The sequence below is a fragment of the Panicum virgatum genome, chromosome 7N (genome assembly GCF_016808335.1).
Source record: "Panicum virgatum strain AP13 chromosome 7N, P.virgatum_v5, whole genome shotgun sequence".
Taxonomy (NCBI): Eukaryota; Viridiplantae; Streptophyta; class Magnoliopsida; order Poales; family Poaceae; genus Panicum; species Panicum virgatum.
In genome coordinates, this window is record NC_053151.1 from 15825010 (window position 1) to 15843442 (window position 18433).

Genomic DNA, 18433 nt, shown 5'->3' on the forward strand with positions numbered 1-18433 from the left:
AATCAAGGCGACAAGACTCATCAAGCTCAAGTGAAGAAGAAGAAGAGGATGAGGAAGATAGTGATGAAGAATATCCAAGGGCCGTGCTATACCATCACCGCAAGATTGCCGAGCACGCACATGAGCTCTATGAGCTTGGGTACAAAACTCTCATTAGAGGAAGTGCGGATGGAATGGAGAAGATGGCGAAGAAAAAGAACAAGTCAAGACCCCAAGCTCTCTCCGCCATCTACAAACTCAAGAAAAGTGGTGAAAGCTCAAGTCACAAGAAAAATTCCAAGAGCTCCACCACCCATCGCCCTCGGAGATTATCACCACCACCCATGTGTCTTATGGCACAAGGTAATAACGATGTAAGTGATGACTCCTCCTCCAATGATGAATCCGATGTTGAAACCGATGAAATTAGTGAGATGATGACACTTCTTCATAATCAACAAGAATATCTCACTAAACAAAATGAAGAAATCAAAACTCTCAAGGCTAAAGAAAAACTTCATGCTTCTTTTGTCTCAAGATATGAAAACTTGCTAAACAAATTCAATTTGTTAGACAATGAGCATAAAGAACTTAAAATGAAATATGAGAGTCTTGAATCTAAAAGTGAATCATCATCAGATAAGTCTTTTCCTTGCAATATTCCTTGTGCTATCTCTATTGACAAGGTAGATGCGTCTACCTCTTGTGATCTAACCCCTTGCCATGAGAATGTGATTGTAGAAACATATGATGATCTCATTGCTAAGGAAAATGATGAGCTTAAACAAGAGGTAGAAAGGTTAATGACGGACTTGAGGCAGCTCAAAGGAAAGTACACTCAAGAGCAAGTCCAACCTTCTCAAGATAACACCTCCGCGGGCGTGAAGAAGCTTGAGAAGGGAGAAACCGTGACTTGCTTCAAGTGTCACAAAGAAGGCCACAAGTCCTACCAATGCAAGGAGAAAGAGGGCAAAGCAAAGGGCAAAGATAATAGCAAGCCCAAGAACTTGAACAAGAACAAGAAGGCTAAGGAGATCAAGAAAAACTCATCTCCATACTTGAATACATCATACATGTACACCAAGCCCACCAACAAGAACAAGCAAAAGAGTAACCACTACATACTTGAAAAGAAGAAGAATGGCAAGGTGGTGGCTCATGTCGTGGGGTGGAGAACATATGGATGGAACCGACCTATTTGGGTGCCCAAGGATATTATTCATACCATGGACGGCTCTCAAAAGGTTTGGGTTCCTAAGACTTAGGCACCAAACAAGTGCATCAGGGGATTTGGATGCTTAGCCTACAAGTTGAAGTAAAGGTTCAAGCCAAAGAAGCTAAGCTCACAACTTGGACATTTATTGCCCAAGTCCCCCATAAGGTAATGGTAGCTAAATTTTCAATTCAAGCATCATGTAGCTCCTTTACCCTTGCTAGGTTGTTTGCATTGCATCACCTAGTGTTTTACATGGTTTGATAAGTGTGTAGAAAGCTACACAAGGTCACCTTTCATGGTACATGGACTTCATAAGGTATGTCTTTCATATGTGTACCATGAGCACAAGCTATAGAGTAAACTTCCCATTGTTATCATTTGTGCATATATTTGCTTGGTGATTCAAACACTAAATGCACACATTTAGGGGGAGTTCACTCTATAGGTTGTGATTTTGAGACTAACGTGTTTTCAAGTTTATCTTTTGTAGTCTCACGGTGGAGTTAACACTCTAAGAGAATGTTTTTCACGCTCAATGTGAACAAACAACTCTATAAGAGTGATTAGATAAATTATGCTTTCATGCATATTGAGCCATGCTCTATTGAACTTAAATGCTCATATCTAAGTTCATAGGCTATGTGCTCATACATTTGCTTAACCTTGGTGTACCAAGTGCTCACCTCTTAAAGACTTTCAAATGGTTGCAAGTCACTTTCAATTGGTACATGCAAGGTAAACAAAGCACCCCCGGAGGTATGCAAGGTTCTAAATTCTTTCAATTGATATCTTTGTCATATCCTATTTACTTTAGAGCTACCTCCATGCATGATATGATCTAAGCTCTCTAGTTATAATATCTAGTTGTGCACGTGATTTTCACATCATCATGTTGTGTACACACTTATGGAGAGTTTAGCTCATGTCATGCTAGTTTTGTGATTTTGTGATCCACCATAGTGAAGTTTTCAATTGGTATCTTCATTGATATCATACAATTGGATCATGAATCATGGAACTAACTCCCTAGGCTACTAATCTTCTCTTAAGCTATATTGTTTTGCAAGACATTTGTTGGAGCAAGATCTTTTAGGTGATTTGATTCCAAAGGGGGAGAAATATGGATCAAAGCAAGGTATTTTGCTCAAGGAGAAGAAGCATATCCCAAAGGGGGAGAAATACCTAAGTGAATCAAGTCATGAGGGAGAAGTAGAAAGGTAGGGGGAGGAACAAAGGGGGAAATCATGGTTTTAGGGGGAGGCCAAGTCATCATTGGATGATGGTAAACATCCAAGCAAGCGTAAGCGGTTTTCAATTAATTTCAATTGGTATCAAGTGGTTAAATTTGTCAATTTTTGCAAATTTATGCTTGCTTTGATTGTGTTGTCATCAATCACCAAAAAGAGGGAGATTGTAACGAACATGGCACCTTTTATGCCATTTCGAGTGATTTTGGTGATCGAATGACAACACAACACTTGGACTAATATGATTGTTAAGATGACCATTCTCAGGCTTTTAGGTTCAAGTGATGACAAATAGAAAAGAGAAGATAGGCGTAGTAAGGCCCGAAGGGCCACCCCTACGGGGCCCGAAGAACCGACGCCATAGCAGAAGGGAATCAAAGCCAAGTCAGCTTATGAGCACCGGATGAACCGACGGGTCAAAAAGGGGCATCGGTGCATTGGGCGTCCTATGTTCTAGAGACGATGTCGAGTGCCCAGGAGAAGTTTCTTCAGCACCGGTTCAACCGACGGTGCATCGCAGTATTGCGTCGGTGCAATGATGTCAGCGCCCAGGAGAAGATTCTTAAGCACCGGATGAACCGGTGATACATCGGTACAAAGCATCGGTTCAACCGATGATCACTGCGTCAGCTGTCAGAAGTTCAACGGCTACTTCGGGTTATGAGTGACCGGAAGAACCGACGCTACCCCGCCAGAGGCATCGGTTCTTCCGGTGATACGCAGATTTTCAACTGACCGTTGGAGCAACGGCTACAAGACTTGGTGGCCTATATATACACCTCACCCGGCCATTTGAATAGTGCTGGAGACCAAGGAAGCATACACGAGCCAAAGATCATCTCCAACCACCTTAGAACTTCATTATACATCATATAGGCTTAAGCACACTTGTAAGAGTGCTTAGTGCTTGTAATAGGGATTAGTTCTTGCGAGAGCTCCCTTGAGTGAAGCCTTGCTGCGGCAAGCAACTTGTGATCCGTCGTGTGACCCTCCGTCTTGGTGTGGAGTGGCAACGACACTTTGTGCGGGGGAAGAGGAGGCCCCCACCTTGGTAGAGAAGCTCCGTAGTGGATTACGACCGGGTGACCGAGAGAGACGGTGGCGGTGCACGAGACTCAGTGTCTTAGGGGCACTTGTCTTTGCTTGCCGGCATCGCCTTGGTGGCATAGTGCAAGACGGTGATCGGAAGAGCCTCGGTGTCCCGTGGACGTAGGCGTTTATGCCGAACCACATTACATGACCGTGTCTACTCGGGAGTTTGCATCCCTCTTGCACTTACCTCTTTACTTACCGCATTACGTTTCCTCATTTTCTCTACATTGCATACCCTTACTTTCCTAGTTAGTCTGATTAGGATTGGCTAGGTTGCAAGTCTTTTAGGGGTAAGTAGAGAGTAGCATAGATAAACCTTAGTCATAACTAGCATGTGTAGGACGTGTTAGGTTTATCTTATGCAAGTAGTTTGAGCCCTAGGATAAAAAGCGATTAGCGACCCTATTCACCCCCTCCCCCTCTAGGGTCGGACACCCCGGTGATCCTTACAGCGGCGCTTTGGTGGCAAGATAGGGCTCTGGTGGGTGCGCAGGGGCCAATTAAAGGCCTGCGGTGATTCTGGGCGTGCGTGCGCACTGGAAGCGGCTGCGGTGATCGCGGCGGAGCAGATCACGCAAGAAGCGGATCGTGCTAACAGCGCGGTGTTATCCTGGGCTCGGGCAGGGAAGGTTCTGGAAGGGAGGGCGTGCGGGGAGGCTGGCCGGTGGGTCTGGCAGGGCTGGCGGGGTCCACGTGCAGGCGAGGTGAGCGGGCGGAGGAAGCGGAGATCGCTGGCGCGTGGAGGAAGGGAGAAAGGAAAGAGATGACATGTGGGGTCGCGGTGTCAGTCGGAGGGGAGCGGGACGCGGCGCTGCGCTGCGGAACGTGGCTGACGGTTGGGCCCGCCTTGTCAGCGGCAGGCGAGGGAAACGGCGCTTGGGCGAGCGGAGGGCGCGGGGAGCGGGCGCTGGGCTGAGCGCGAGCGGAGGGAGCGGGAGAGCGAGCTGGGCCGGGCGCTGTGCTGTGCGCGTGAAGCGGGCCGAGCGGGGAAGGTGGGCCGGCCAAAAGGGAAAGGGAGGAGAGGGTGACGCGGCTGGGCCGCTGGGCTGTTTTGCTGGGTTGGGCTGGATTGGGTTTCCTATTCCCTTTCCTTTTTCTATTTCCTATTTCAAACCAAACTAAACCTATTTGAATTCAAATTTGAATTTGAATTCAAACCACACTCAATCAAATAAAATTATGCACCAGCATGAATGCACATGTTGACCTAAGAAAAAATTTTATTTACTTGTGAAACAAAATTAGATTAAATGCAAGACTAATCATATGAAACCTTAGAAAATTAAATAAAGCCAATTAAATTTATTATTAAAGCTGAAATTTAAATTGGTGTATTACATGTTAGAACCGATATGGTTGCTCTTATCTTGCCCCCCCAGCCGAACTTGAACATTGTTCGACGATATTGTTTGAATCATGATCGTCATTGGGGACAATTTTACCAATTGAGCTATCCGATTACTCTTCAACAATCGGCTTTTCTTTATCTAGTGTCAAATCTGAATTTTTATTTAATCTACCATCCCTTTTGACACGGTAGACTTGTTTGATCACCTAATGCTTATTTTCCTGCATAGACCGATCTCTTTGGTGAAAACGGCCATTACTTCTAAATGATGATTCATTAATTACCGGCTCTCTGTAAGTAACATGATTTTGACCAAAATAATTATGAGAAACCGGCATCCAAAGATTATAAGACCATGTTGGACAAGAATTAGGCATGTAAAAATAAGGTCCACATGGCATAGGCATAGGTGATTCATATGAGGAAAACGGCATTGATGAAGTAGGAAAATTATTCTATTGCCGATTTCTATCACAAAACTGACGTTTTGGAGATGATCTTGGTTGTTTGAATTTACTAGGCCGACTAGCATCTTTAGCATCTCTTTGTTTTGGAGGTTTAGCAGGAAACTCTCCAATGGGCTTCGGCTTTACCTTTTGATGCTTATTATGATCTTTGGCTTGAACGGTTTTCCAAACACCGATCTCAGGTTTCTTCGGCTTAACCATCCTCGATTTTGACTTATTTTGCAAAACCTTAGAAGAGGCGGTCAAACCGGTTAGACCGGTTTGCAAACCGGTCAGACCGGTTGAGGCACAACCGGCACCTTTGTCTTTGTTTTGTTGCCGTCCGAGCGTGAAAGTACTAGATATAGTCTCTACACTCTTTCTAGGGAATTTTGGGTCAACAAATTCGGCTTGGGACGGCCAAATTGTATCTTGACAAGCAACATCACAAGTTGGCAAATCTTTGCAAGGATTATTAGTCGGCTTTTTAATAACCGACTCTTGAATAACAGGAACTAGAATTGAACTAGCTTCTTGATCAATCAAATGCTGGACAAGATCAGATAGAGCATCGGATAAAGTATCTGAAGATTGTACCTCTTTTAATAGATCAATCGTGGATGGTGGCTTCCACTCCTTTATCTTGATGACGCCTTGCTCTGTTTTACGATAACAGGATAGAAGCAATCTTTCATCCGCCTGATTGCATTCTCGCCGATACTCCTGAAATAGTTCCTCATGTGACGATATATTGCTAGGGTTTGACGGATCGGCCATCACAGCCTGATTCTCGTCCCCAGCGGAGTCATCAATTCGTGTTGACGCCTTTTCTGGTCAACACACGAACGCGCTAGATCGCGCAGCGCGAGAAGGGGCTCCTTGCAGTGCCTCCTGCGTGGAGCGGTCAGACCGGTCAGAGGGACCGGTCAGACCGGTCGCCGTGCAGGACGACGACGATCCAACGAACGTTCACCCGGGAGGGACCCCGTCGGGGCAAGCGCGTGTGGGGTTGCCCTAGGCTCGGCAAGCTAGCTAGGGCATCTTCAAACGCCATGAAGACGAGGAAAGAACGGCATGTAGAGGTTGGAAAAGCTAGGGTAAAGAGAATAAGGTAAAAAGATAAAAGATGTGTTCTTAATAGATTCGATTGGGTTGTATCCTCAATCGGCCATGACCCTTTATATTTGTAGGGTGGGGGAAGACTTACCCCGCAAGAAATTCTGTTTACAAGATCTAAATCCGCTAAAACCCTAGTTGTACTCGGACTCTGCCTGGACCGGTCAGACTCACCGGTCAGATCGGTCAGCTTCTGCCGGATCAGCTACAACATCTCAGACCGGTTAGACCGCTTGAGATGACCAGTAAGACCGGTTGGTCTGGTCTGCGGCCAATTTCGATCGTCAACATTTCCTTCAAATAAGGCTCGGGTGATCTGGAGTGCCGTCTTAGCCCACATCTTTAAACCATTTATCCAGTGTGCTTTTGTTAATAGACAGGGCGTCTGCTATTGACCTAATAGTGGTCCTCCTATATAATGAAATACTAGCACCACTAATTCCACAACAATCCATTTCCTACCAGAATTTTTTGGTTTCTTCGACTTAACATCAACTTGGCACTCCATCTGCATGGCATTCCATGGGCCGTTGCCATACACGCTGAAGTGACGTGCCTATGAGCAATCACAGTTGTGCTGTTTCTTTTTAATTTTCCACAATTGCTTATCTCAAGTAAAGCTTGGTATATGCAAAAGGGCATGTAACCTAGTAGTTACAAGAGCCTCTATAGTGCTTGAGGTCCTGGGTTCGACTCCCCTTGGGAGCGAATATTCTAGGATTTAACGACGTTGTGCATTTAGTGGTAGACGACGTTCCCGTCGACAACGAGGCACCTGTGGTGACTTCATCAATCTCGAGGATTTGCTAGCTCAGTCTTCGAAGATGCTCATAGGGGTAGGGTTTGCGTACGTGTGTTATATGGCTTTCTCTTTCTTTTAAATCTTTGACCCTAATCCTCTGATATTCATGGTCATGGACTTCTACTGTGTCCGGCGATTCCTCTTTAGTACATATTGCTGGTAATTTTACATGGGATAAATTCTTCTCCATGGGCAGCAACAAAGTTTTGGTCGAAAGGATGCACAACTAACCTTGTCATGTCCATCTTCATAAACGTCAATTGAGCCATCTTCTTCCTACTCTGGAATCACATGATTAAGGCCAGGTAGATGATCTAGTTCTCCGCAGTAATGTTGATATCCATGCTGATTTTGTGGGTGACAGGATGGTGAGCGAAGTGGCAATATGCTGCTGGATTTCATAGATTTATAGGCCACGTCGTCAGGGTTCTGGCGCCGGGAGTAATTTGTTGGCGCCGGTGAAATTTATTTTTTGGTGCTAGTGAACACCCTCTATAGTCTTTCATTTTGTGCCTAGCGCAATTTATATTTTTTATTCGAGTGTCAACAAATCTGCATGGCGCTAAAGAGAAGCAACAAACATGCTGCATGGCCCCAATAAACATTGGCGAGCGGCAACTAACCCGCATGCAGAGCATGCAGATCCTTTAATTATCTGATTACCGAGTTGGACCTGTGCTGCAACCGGTAGGGCAGCCGGCCTGGCCATCTTACTCCCTCACTAATCTGTCCAAGATTTCCTAGAGTGATGGAGGTAGTATCTTTTTGTTGGACGGACGGCATCGACTCTGCTATCTTGTTCTGTCTTGAAGTGGTGCAAATTCGTACATGTGAACCGATACTTTTTATTGGATCTTGTGAACTACTTATTATCCTTCCATTCGTTTTCCCCATTTTTTTATGACACAAGAAATAAAATTAGTGTTAGCGCCGCCTCTGGCAGGAATGCTGAATGGGCACCGGAGGGGCCTCGCAAGTCGACTCGGCCCATGAAGGAGAATGTTCGTCTAGCTGGCCCAGAATGGCTGTAGTTTGTGGCGGTATGTGTGCTCGCTATATGTATGGCGTACGTGAGACCAAGTGGAGAGGGGTATGAACAAACCTGTGACAAATTCTGAATCCTAATCTGACCTCTGCTCGTCCTATCCCAATTCCAGTTCTTCTAGCCTGTTCCCCAATTCTCTCTTCTTCCCCAATTATCCTACTGCTAACAATTAGTTTGTTTTCTTTTCATATCCTGCTAATTGCTTTTAGAGCAGAATGGTGTGCGTATAAGTTGTAGCCAACTTCACCATGTCTCCAACGATTCTGACAATGGAGAACTTGACGCCACTACTAGATTTTGGAAGCTCATGGGAGGGATCAATGCTTTCCTACAAGGCAGGCGTCTAACGTTCACATGGATCAGAATAGGTCCAACGTTCATAGCCTGACAAATGGAAGAACAAAAAAAGAGGGCAGAAACAGATTTCTATATCAGTCACGAGCCATTCGCCCATCGTCGCCAGCAGATATCGAACATTCAAACTGTAATACCAGCATGTCTCGGCTCCGCCTGCTGCTGCTTGCCGCGGCCCTAGCGCGCGCCGCCGGTAGCAGCCACGGCTTCGAGTTTCATGAGGCCACGCTTGACGCCATCCAATTGGGGTTCAAGAACGGCAGCCTGACCTCGACGGCACTCGTCAGGTTCTACCTGGGACAGATCAGCCGCCTCAACCCCCTGCTCCGTGCCGTCATCGAGGTCAACCCCGACGATCTCCGGCAAGCTGCGCGGGCGGACGCCGAGCGGCGGCGGTCGTCGGGTGACGGAGAGATCGGCGCACTGCACGGCGTTCCCGTGCTTCTTAAGGACAACATCGCGACGCGCGACCAGCTCAACACGACGGCCGGGTCCCTGGCGCTGCTCGGCTCGGTGGTGCGGCGTGACGCCGGCGTGGTGGCAAGGCTGCGGCGCGCGGCCGCCGTGGTCATTGGTAAGGCCAACATGGACGAGTGGGCCAACTTCCGCAGCGCCATCGGCACCGGTGGTTGGAGCGCGCGTGGAGGGCAGGGCAAGGTCAGTGTTTCCACTTTTCCTTCCACTGTATATTTAAAACAGAGAGATTAACTGAATTTGATTTGAACAAAATCTTTCGATTTCTTTCACCAAATTAATTACTTCAGTTCTGAACTTCTGATACTACTTTTAGCATTTTGTCAGCAATTAACAGGTTGAATTCACCTACTGCATGTATGTACATACATTGTAGAATCCCTATGTTCTATCTCGCCACCTTGTGGGTCAAGCACAGGCCCGGCGATAGCAGCGGCGGCAAACATGGTAGCAGTGGCACTAGTGAAAGCGATCGGATGCTCTAATCTAAGAGGGAGAGGGGTGAATTAGACACTATTAAAAATCTTAACCTATAGCTCCAACTAGTTTGCACAAAACTTAAACTAAAACAAGATATCTAGATGTACAACTACGGTTCACCTTAGTGTGTAACCCTCATCCCAAAAGAGTTTTACAACCTATAGCCAATCCTAGCAAGATACTACACTAAAAAATTAAAGACATACAAGTTGCAATAAGAAATGCAGAAGTTTAAATACTACACTAAAAAATTAAAGGCATACAAGTTGCAATAAGAAATGCGGAAGTTTAAAGAGAGGGATCAGAGGAAGCGAACTCTCTACACGAGGATTTATCCCGTGGTTCGGATTGCCACAAAGGCGCCCCTACATCCACGTTGTCGAAGCACCCACGAAGAGTATCGCTTCCCGGCAATCAAGTCTCTTCCGTGAACACAATCACGGTCACCTTGATCCCGATCTTCACTAAGGGAGATTGCCCACGAAGGAGGGGTCTCTGTCCCCCGCACAATGTTGTCGACGCTGCTCCACACCAAGCAGGAGGGTCGTTGACTTGCCGGCGAGCCACCAAAGCTCCAAGGATAGCCGGCGCACCAAGCTACAAGGATGGTTCACTCTAGAACCACAGCACAAGGATCTAAACCTTGCTTGATCACTCACTCAAGAGCTAACCTTGCACTAACACTCACAAAGCTTGTGCTAAGGACTAAGGATTTGATCTTTATGCTCTTGGATGGCTTGGAGATATTCTTGAGTGTGTGTGGGATGTTCAGCAACTCCAGCAATCTTCAAATGGCCGGGGTGAGGCATATATATAGGCCACCAACTCAAGAGAGCAGTTACTAGCCGTTGGCCAGTTTTCTGTGTCGGCATCGGAACTTCCGGTGTAGTGACGTCGGAACTTCCGGTCACTCACAGCAACTGAAATAGCCGTTGGCTTCCTGACACAGTTGCAGTGCCTCCAGGGACCACCGGTTGAACCGATGCATAGGGCGTCGGTCAAACCGATCACACACAGCGCCAGGACTAGCCGTTGGACCTCCCACTTCTGCTGACGTAATTTCACCGACGCCATGCTCCGATGCACCATCGATTGAACCAGTGCTGAAGGCTTGGCTCCTGTGTGCTTGACATCGTCTCTGGAACATAGTACATCCAATGCACCGATGCCTAGCTTGACGCCGTCGGTTCAACCGGTGAGCTGGCTATCTTGACTTGGTCTTCACTTGATCTCTATTTGGTGCTCAAATTTGCACCGATGCCAGGGCGTCGGAACTTCCGACAACTATCGGATGCACCGATGCTATGGGCATCGGTTCTTCCGGTGCTACTGATTTCAGTAGAACTCGTCCAATTCAGCGTTTGTTTGGGTTCTTTCTTCGTGTTATGCTTTGTATGGCCTTTTTACTTTATCCCTGGGATCTAGAAATATTCACTTAATAAAATCATTAGTCCCATTGATTGTGTTGTCATACGATCACCAAAATCACTCAAAATGGCATAAATGGTGCCATGTTCGCTACAATCTCCCCCTTTTTAGTGATTGATGACAACACAATCAAAACAAGTATAAAATTTGCAAGAATTGATAAATTAAACTACTTACAATTGCTTGGATGCTTACCATCATCCAATGACGGTTTGGCCTCTTCCTAAAACCATGATTTCCCCTTTTGTTCCTCCCCCTATTTCGCTACTTCTCCCTCATGACTTGATTCATTTGGCATTTCTCCTCCTTTGGAATATACTTTTCCTTCTTGGGAACATTTCTCCCTCTTTGTTGGGAACATGCCTTGCTTTGATCCACATCTCTCCCCCTTTGGAATTAAATCACCTAAATAGTCTTGCACCTAAAAGGTCTTGCAAAACAATATTGCTCAAGAGAAGATTAGTAGCTTAGGGAGTTTGTTTCATGACTCATGATCCAATTGTATGATATCAATAAAGATACCAATTGAAAATTTACTACGGTGGATCACAAAATCACGAAACTAGCATGACATGAGCTAAGTTTTCATAAGTATGTGCACAAAATTATAATGTGAAAATCAAGTGCACAACTAGATGTTATAACTAGAAAGCTTAGATCATATCATGCTCGGAGGTAGCTCTAAAATAATAAAGGTTTGCTAATGATATCAATTGAATGAGTTTAAAATCTTGCATACCTCCGGGGGGGCTTTTGTTTACCTTGCATGTACCAAAATTTAAGGTGACTTGCAATCAATACCAATTGAAAGTCTTTTGAAGAGGTGAGCACTTGGTACACTAAAGTTAAGCAAATGTATGAGCACATAGCCTATGAACTTAGATATGAGCATTTAAGTTCAATAGAGCATGACTCAATATGCATGAAAGCACAATTTATCTAATCACTCTTATAGAGTTGTTTGTTCACATTGATCATGAGAAACATTCTCTTAGAGTGTTAACTCCACGTGAGACTACAAAAGATAAACTTGCAAATATGTTAGTCTCAAAATCACAATCTATAGGATGAACTCCCCCTAAATGTGTGCATTTAGTGTCTGAATCAACAAACAAATGTATGCACATTGATTTTAACACAATTGGGAAGTTTACCCTATAGCTTGTGTTCATGGTACACATATGAAATACATACCTCATGAAGTCCATGTACCATAAGGGTAACTTTGTGTAGCTTTCTACACACTTATCAAACCATGTAGGTTGCTCATGGGTTAGAAACATGACACAAGCAATCCACCATATATCACACTAGGAGATGCAAGACATGCAAATATCCTAGCAAGAGCAATGGAGTTACATGATGCTTGAATTTAAATCTAGCTACTATTATCTTATGGGGGACTTAGGCAATAAATGTCCAAGTTGTGAGCTTAACTTGTTTTGACTTGAATCTTCACTTCAACTTGTAATTTAAGCCTCCAAATCCCCCGAAGTCATTCTTGGGCTCCAAGTCTCCTTCGGAACCCACACCATTTGAGGCCCCTTCATATTTGTGATGATGTCCTTGGACCCCCAAATAGAGTGGTTCCAACTCCTTTCCTTCTTCCCAACCTTGTGAGCAACCACATTGCCACTGGTCTTCTTTTTTATATATAGGAGGTGTTATTGCTTTTATTTCTCCGGTTGGGCTTGGTGTAGATGAGAGAACTCTTAATTGTGAGCTTCTTTTTGTTCTTCTCATCCGGAAGCTTCTTCCTTGGTTGAGGACACTTGTTGGACTTGTGGCCTTCTTTGTGGCACTTTGAGCAAATCACGGTGGACCCCTTCTCAAGCTTCTTCACCATGTCTTCACGGTTATCTTGATAATGCTCTCTATGCCATTGCCCTTCAATCTATAAAAGTCCTTCATGAGCCTTTCCACTTCTTGCTTGAGCTCATCATTCTCCTTGGCAATGAGATCATCATATGATTCTACAACAACATCCTTATTGCATTTCTCATTGCAAGGGTTAGAGCAAGATTCATCAATTAAATCAATGCAAGAAGTTGAAGCATCTATCCTAGAGATTGGAATTGCACAAGGGATAGTTTGCTTCATTTCTAAAGAGTCATTAGTATCATTAATGCTCGCAAATTTTAATTTGAGCTCTTTATGCTCCTTGCTAAACAATTTGAATTTGCACATCAAATCTTCAAAATTTGTAGCAAGAGAAGCATTTAGATCATTGAGAGCATTAAGGTTTTTAATTTCCTTTGATTGCTTCTTTATGACTTTTTGGTGCTCATGAATAAGGTCAAGAAGTTCATCAGTTAAAGGAGAGTCGGAGTCATCATCACTTACATCGCTATCCATAACTTTGGCCATAAAGCAAGTGTTGGATGATGGTCCCATGCGGGTGGTGAATTTCTTGTTTGATTCATCACTTGAACTTACACTTGATTCTTCACCACCACTTACCCATTCACCAAATACGACATATGATTCATGCTTGGGCTTCTTCTCCTTCTTTTGCTTGTTCTTCTTGAACTTCTTCTCAACCTTCATAAGTTGATGATGAGGTCCGTCTTTGAGAAAGACCATATACCCCATTGAATTGATTTCCTTAAAGCATTTGTTCATCTTCTTTACTTGTTGTAGATATTGGGGTTCATTGGCTCTTTTTCATCATTTGAGGAGTTTCTTGCATTCTCTTCTTCCTCATCACTTGAGCTAATTTTGATGGCCATCTTCAACTTCTTGATGTGTTTGCATGCAACTGCGCTATGTGTTGGTGAAGAAGATGGCGCCTTTGTCATGATCTCATTGCGTAGCTTATGGGCAATCACCTTGTTGAGGACTTGATTTGGTGTCATCGTGTCGAGCTCTTTCTCATATAGAATTGTGGTCACCAAATCATAGCCCGGCCTTCGGAGTGAGTGAAGGATCTTGCGAATGAGTTCTAAGTCTTCAATTTGCATCACACCTAAGGAATTAATCTCATTCACAAGAGTGTTCAAGCGTGAGTACATTGATTCGGCATTCTCATCATCAAGGTGCTTAAAGCTTTAATCCCGTTGCTTGGAGATGGGCTTGCATCAAAACCTTCCAACGTTGGAAGCCCATGCCGTCGAACCGTGGAGCGAGTCTAAAAGGATCCATCCTTTCCCTCTAAGAGCTAACTCACTAGGCGGTGAAGCCTACCGATCTAATGAGCCGGTAAACACAAATTTGCCAATGGAATTGGCTTTCTTTGTGAGAGAAGTGAGACCCGGCTCTGATACCAATTGAAAGCGATCGGGTGCTCTAACCTAAGAGGGGGAGGGGGTGAATTAGACACTATTAAAAACCTTAACCTATGGCTCCAACTAGTTTGCACAAAACTTAAACTAAAACAAACTATCTATATGTGCAACTACGGTTCACCTTAGTGTGTAACCCTCATCCCAAAAGAGTTTTACAACCTATAGCCAATCCTAGCAAGATACTACACTAAGAAAGTAAAGACATACAAGTTGCAATAAGAAATGCGGAAGCTTAAAGAGAGGGATGAGAGGAAGCGAACTCTCTACACGAGGATTTATCCCGTGGTTCGGATTGCCACAAAGGCGCCCCTACATCCACGTTGTCGAAACACTCACGAAGAGTATCGCTTCCCGGCAATCAAGTCTCTTCCGTGAACACAATCACGGTCACCTTGATCCCGATCTTCACTAAGGGAGATTGCCCACGAAGGAGGGGTCTCCGTTCCCCGCACAATGTTGTCGACGCCGCTCCACACCAAGCCGGAGGGTCGTTGACTTGCCGGCGAGCCACCAAAGCTCCAAGGATGCCCGGCGTACCAAGATACAAGGATGGTTCACTCTAGAACCACAGCACAAGGATCTAAACCTTGCTTGATCACTCACTCAAGAGCTAACCTTGCACTAACACTCATAAAGCTTGTGCTAAGGACTAAGGATTTGATCTTTATGCTCTTGGATGGCTTGGAGATATTCTTGGGTGTGTGTGGTATGTTCAGCAACTCCAGCAATCTTCAAATGGCCGGGGTGAGGCATATATATAGGCCACCAACTCAAGAGAGCCATTACTAGCCGTTGGCCAGTTTTCTGCGTAGCCATCAGAACTTCCGGTGTAGGGACGTCGGAACTTCCGGTCACTCACAGCAACTGAAATAGCCATTGGCTTCTTGACACAGTTGCAGTGCCTCCAGGGACCACCGGTTGAACCGATGCATAGGGCGTCGGTCAAACCGATCACACACAGTGCCAGGACTAGCCGTTGGACCTCCCACTTCTGCTGACGTCATTGCACCGACGCCATGCTCCGATGCACCATCGGTTGAACCGGTGCTGAAGGCTTGGCTCCTGTGTGCTTGATATTGTCTCTGGAACATAGTACATCCAATGCATCGATGCCTAGCTTGACGCCGTCGGTTCAACCGGTGAGCTAACTATCTTGACTTGGTCTTCGCTTGATCTCTATTTGGTGCTTAGATTTGCACCGATGCCAGGGCGTCGGAACTTCCGACAACCATCGGATGCACCGATGCTATGGGCATTGATTCTTCCGGTGCTACTGATTTCAGTAGAATTCGTCCAATTCAGCATTTCTTTGAGTTCTTTCTTCGTGTTATGCTTTGTATGGCCTTTTTACTTTATTTCGGAGATTTAGAAATATTCACTTAACAAAACCATTAGTCCCATTAATTGCGTTGTCATACGATCACCAAAATCACTCGAAATGACATAAATGGTACCATATTCGCTACAACTAGGAACCGAAACGGATGGATGGATACTTTGCCCGTCCTCGTTAAATTCTGTTGTAGGAATCAAACCGACTGTCGGGTTGACAAGCCGGGCTGGTGTCTTCCCCATCTCTCCGAGGCAGGACACAGTTGGGTAAGTTTACAACTTAACAGTGGTTACCAGCACATGATGACCATTGATAATCTTGTACACAGTACTGTAAAAAATGGGATCACATGGATTTGTTTTCAAATGCAGGCCAATCTGCCGCACAGTGGCCGATGCCGTCCATGTGCTGGATGCTATTGTGGGATACGACAAACTCGCCGTAGCCACGAGAGCAGCGTCCAAGTACATCCCAGAAGGTGGATACACACAGTTCCTAAAGATTGATGGGTTAAAAGGCAAGGGAATAGGCGTTCCTAATGGGTTTTTCGATTTCGAAGATGGAACTGTCCGTCAGATGGTGTACCAGCAGCATCTCAATACACTCAAGTGAGTTGGGTCTTTGAATAGTGCTCAAAAGGTCGCTCATTTTGTCATACTGTTGAATCATGGAGACGAACTAATTTATGCTCTTCTTCGTTTGAAAGGCGAAATGGAGCGGTTATCATCGCAGACTTGGATGTCATACAGAATGCCACTGTCAGTGGGGAGCTTGCTGCGCTAGCAGCAGAGTTCAAGATATCCTTGAACGCTTATTTATCTGACTTATCGTTCTCTCCCGTTCGTTCCCTGGCTGACATAATTGAGTTCAACAATGCACATCCAGACGAAGTTAGTTCAGAGCCTTTGTTCGAACTTCCAAATTCTTTGATGCATTTGCATAAACTTTCTCATTGATGAAGTGTAACTTATAGTCCGACTCGCTGAATCGCAGGAGATGCTCAAACAGTTTGGACAACTCATCTTCTTGGTCTCCAAAAACACCACCGGCATTGGCTCTGTTGAGAAGGCCGCGATCCAGCAGCTCGACGATCTGACAGCGAATGGCGTGGAGAAGGAGATGAAGGAGGACCGGCTAGATGCAATCGTGGCGCCGGACTCGAGTTCTGCCACGGTCCTCGCCATCGCTGGCCTCCCAGGGATCGCGGTTCCAGCTGGCTATGATGAGCAGGGAGCACCCTTCGGCATATCCTTCGGTGGGCTCAAGGGCTACGAGCCAAGGCTGATTGAGATTGCTTATGCGTTTGAGCAGGCTACCAAAGTGCGAAACCCTCCGATGTTCAAGCAGTAGAGAAAATATTGCTTCGGCACTATCTTGCCATTTCCTTCACAGACCTATATACGCTAGTACACAATCTGCTATAACAAACACCCTATCACCGCCAGTTCTAAATCAGAACAAACGTTGTTCGACGGGCATCACCACCTGTGATGTGAGCCTCTTTCTTTTTTACCCGACTCCTCCCTCCCCTCTCCTTCTCATTCCTCTCCCACTCCCATATGCTTCTCTCTCACCATGATGCTCCCCTATCCACCCCGCCTACCCTCCCTACCGCCACCACTACTTCCCTCCCCCGCCACCCCTTCCTTCTCTTGCCAGGCCTCCCCTGCCGCAACACGAGGGGCTGCGGTGAGCGGGCGGCAGCGCGTGGGGCGGAGGTGCACGGGCAAAGGCGTGCGGGCTGTGGCGCGGGGAGTGGAGTTTAGCGGCCAGCGGTGGGCAGGTGGACGCGCATGGAGTGGAGGTGAGCAGGCGGTGCAGCATGGAGCCGCAACGGACAGGCTGAGCGCCATCCCGTCCTTGTCGAGCGTAGCCATGGCGTTTGCAGGCGCGGGCAGGTCGGGCGCAGCCATGGCACTGTCGGTCCACAGCCCACCCATGCCTCCGGCAAGCGCAGCCATGGCCTCGCCGGTCCCCAGCCCGCCCTTGCTGCCGGCATGGTGAAGCCATAGAGCTACCAAGCACGGGCAGGCCGGCGTAGCCATGGCACCGTCGGTCCCCAGCACGCCCTTGCCGCCGAGTGCGGGCAGGCCGGGCGCAGCTATGGCGCCTCCAGTCCCCAGCCCACCCTTGTCACCGGCCGGGCACAGCCATGGCGCCGCCGATCCCCAGCCCGCCCTTGCCGTCGGCCGAGCGCAGCTATGGTGCCGTCGGGTGTGGGCAGGCCGGGCGCAGTCATGGCGCCGCCGAGCTCAGCCATGGCGTTGCTAGGCGCGGGCAGGCCGGGCGCAGCCATGGCGCTGTTGGGTGTGGGCAGGCGAGGCATAGCTAGGGCCCCGACGGGCGTGGGCAGGCCGGACGCAGCAAGGGTCCTGCTGCCCTCGGCCATGGCAGGCGAGGCAAGGGCGGGCATGGTTTGGGCGTGGAGGCGGCCGGTTGAAAGAATATTGGTGATGTCTAGATGGGGTGAATAGATGAACCTGTAAAATCTGAAAAAATCTTCGTAGAAATTAAACCAGTCGGTGTCCGATCGGATCGGAACTTCTTAACGACACAAATGAGCTAATATGAGATTCAAAATTTGAGATCAAATTAAAGATCCTGTTTGAATCAAAGGTTCACCAATGTGTTCTAGTTTGACTTGCGATGGAGATGGTGCTCAAGGTGGTTCGACATCTCGTAGTTTGAAGGCAGGTTTAGTTTGTACTGTACGGTAACTTGTAATTATGCTTTGTGTACGAATAAACTTGAACACGATGCTTGTTATTATGTGCTTGAACCCGAACTCA

The 18433-nt window shown here is 46.4% G+C and overlaps 1 pseudogene; it reads left to right on the forward strand.

Moving 5' to 3' along the window:
* The first annotated feature begins 8786 nt into the window (after positions 1–8786).
* On the forward strand, positions 8787–16994 carry LOC120683867 (annotated as a pseudogene).
* The last annotated feature ends 1439 nt before the right edge of the window (positions 16995–18433 follow it).